General features: G+C 26.0%; 1 long non-coding RNA gene across 1 annotated transcript; it reads right to left on the bottom strand.

The window, feature by feature from the left end:
- Positions 1 to 369: 369 nt before the first annotated feature.
- On the bottom strand, positions 370 to 867 carry LOC111640893. The gene is made up of 2 exons (XR_002759330.1): positions 533 to 867; positions 370 to 456 (listed from the first exon to the last, which is right to left on the bottom strand). It is a non-coding gene; the product is annotated as an uncharacterized LOC111640893 (long non-coding RNA).
- Positions 868 to 2511: the final 1644 nt, after the last annotated feature.

The following is a 2511-nucleotide window of genomic DNA, read 5'->3' as shown; positions in this document are numbered from 1 at the left end:
ACTAAAAACTACTGTAAAAATATTGTCTTTTGCATTATATTTGATATATTTAAATGCGAGAAAAATATTAAACCATTACGATTTAAATCCATGCTAGAAAAATGTATCAAATGCACAATTCGGCTAAGTTATTTTAAGTATTCTGAAATGGATGTACGAACACGCGAGCATTTTAAACGCATCCGATCCTTACGTTTTTTTCTCTCCAGAAAAAACAATTTATCTTATTCAAATAGAATCTGTTTTTAAATGTTCGGGATAAAAGATACGAATGATCGGTGGCAAATAATTATTGCTACGCGAATGAAAAATTTAAATATAAATAAAATCAATTAAATTGTGTACAGGCACAATGAAGTGACGTTTTTCTCAACACTGGGCTAGTTGAATCTTTTATTTAGTTAGAACGTTTTTTCCATACATCAACGTTTCGGGCATCAGCCCCTCTTCAGCTAACTAAATATATATAAAAATATTTAACAGGACACAAATAAAAACCAAAAAACTCACATAAATTCTTTGTAAACCATACCTCATTTCAGCATGGACACTGCACATACAGTAGAAATCAGACTACACTTAGGTTTTTTTAACATTTTCAATATCAATTTTTTATCACAATTTTAACTATACAGGTTAAAAACAAAACCTTTTCTACATTTTATCACATAAACAAGATAAACTCTGCAGATTTTAAAAAACTAAAACTTACAAATTTCAAAAGTCTTTTTTTGCCACCTCGTCGACTGATCCGACAATTTGCATATAGCACTATGTGCCGTAAGTTATACTAGTTAACAAATTAATCGACAAACATTTGAAAATCCCTAAGGAAATTACAAAAAAAATTTTTAATTTTTTTATACAATAAATCACTATTTCTCTTAAAGTTTACTCTGCATATTTTCTTATTATCTAATTTACATATGACGTTAATACAGAACATTGTTTCATTAAATAATTCTTTTTTACCATTCTATTATTATAAATTGTATTAATCTAGTACATTTCATTATAATATTTTTAACCAATTTTCATGAATTTTAACACTTAAGTTTTTATTTATACAGCCTTGGTTTTTGTTTCGTAATATTTCCACACTTTCTTTAAATTTTCTGTCATAAATCCGTTTTTCTTTATGTAAAATTTGTATATTAGATTGGTTTATATTACAATTATTGATTACACAATGATCATAAAAAGCGGAGTTCAGACGACTATATTTTAAATCGGATATGTGTTCTTTAACACGTGTTTTTAATGTTCTTTTTGTTTCTCCTATGTAAAAACTGTTATTCTTACAAGTACAGGGTATTTTATAGACAACATTTTTAATTTCATTTTTATCCTCTATATTATTTGTTGAACATTGTTTCTTATTTAATCTAGATATTAAATTTTTATAATTTGGTGCGAGCTGTATGTTATTTTTCCTAAGTTCTTTATTAATTTTTTCATATACATGTTTTATATATGGAAAGCTTAAGTATTTAATTTTCTTTTCTGCATCTTTTTTGGAAGGAAAAGGAACTTTATTATCTATGTTTTTTTGCCAATTGTTGATTAATCTTGTAGGATATCCATTCAAACTAAATTTCTTTTTTAGACTGTTTATATATTTCTGTTTTGTCTCTTGTTCACTGGTTCTACTAAGTATATTCGTATATTCCATATAAAAGATATTCTTTTTTATATGTAAAGGGATATTCGAACGGTAATTCAATGTCTTGTTGACTGAACATTGTTTTCTAAAAGGTTCAAGTATTAATTTTCTTTCTCTCCGTTTAATCATCACATCGAGGTATGCTATGCTGTTATCAGTTGTTTCTTTTTCTATAGTAAACTTGATTTCATTATGGATACCATTTATTAATTCTTCTATCTTGTCTGTTGTTATTTCAGCTTCATTATATACTATTAGTATGTCATCAACATACCTTCTATAGAAATTTATGCCTAAAATATTTTTTATTTTCATGTCAATTTCAATCATTATTAATTCCGCTAATTTCGGTCCTATAACTGACCCCATACTAATGCCATCTTCTTGCGTGTAATATTTATTATTTAATTCTAAATAGTTACTCTTATAGGCAAACTCAATCAAATCTATAATATAAGGTTCTACATTCATTTTGTTTAACTGATTGTTAATCAATTTCCATGTGATTGACGGATACATTTCAACAACATCAATACTAGCTAGCTTAGATGTATTATTTATCTGAACTTTTTTTAATTCTTGTAAAAATCCTTCCATATTTTTAATAGAATAAATTGAGTTTTCATAATCTTTAAGTTTTTCTTTTAAATATTTCTCTAAGTTATACAGTACAGTAAATTTGAAGTCAACAATTGGTCGTACCTTTTCATTTTGTTTATGAGTTTTTAGTTGAATGTTTAGTCTAGGGGTTCTTTCGTTATCTTCAGATAGTATAAATATCTTTTCGTTTTTTGTAACCTCTTTTTGTTTGTGTAGTATATTAATTCGTTTTTTTAATTCTTCATATA

Source organism: Centruroides sculpturatus, unplaced genomic scaffold (genome assembly GCF_000671375.1).
Source record: "Centruroides sculpturatus isolate CEXI.00-Female unplaced genomic scaffold, Cexi_2.0 scaffold1445, whole genome shotgun sequence".
In the NCBI taxonomy this organism is placed as follows: Eukaryota; Metazoa; Arthropoda; class Arachnida; order Scorpiones; family Buthidae; genus Centruroides; species Centruroides sculpturatus.
The sequence above is the reverse complement of the archived record's forward strand: the minus strand, read 5'-3'. Positions and strand labels throughout refer to the sequence as shown.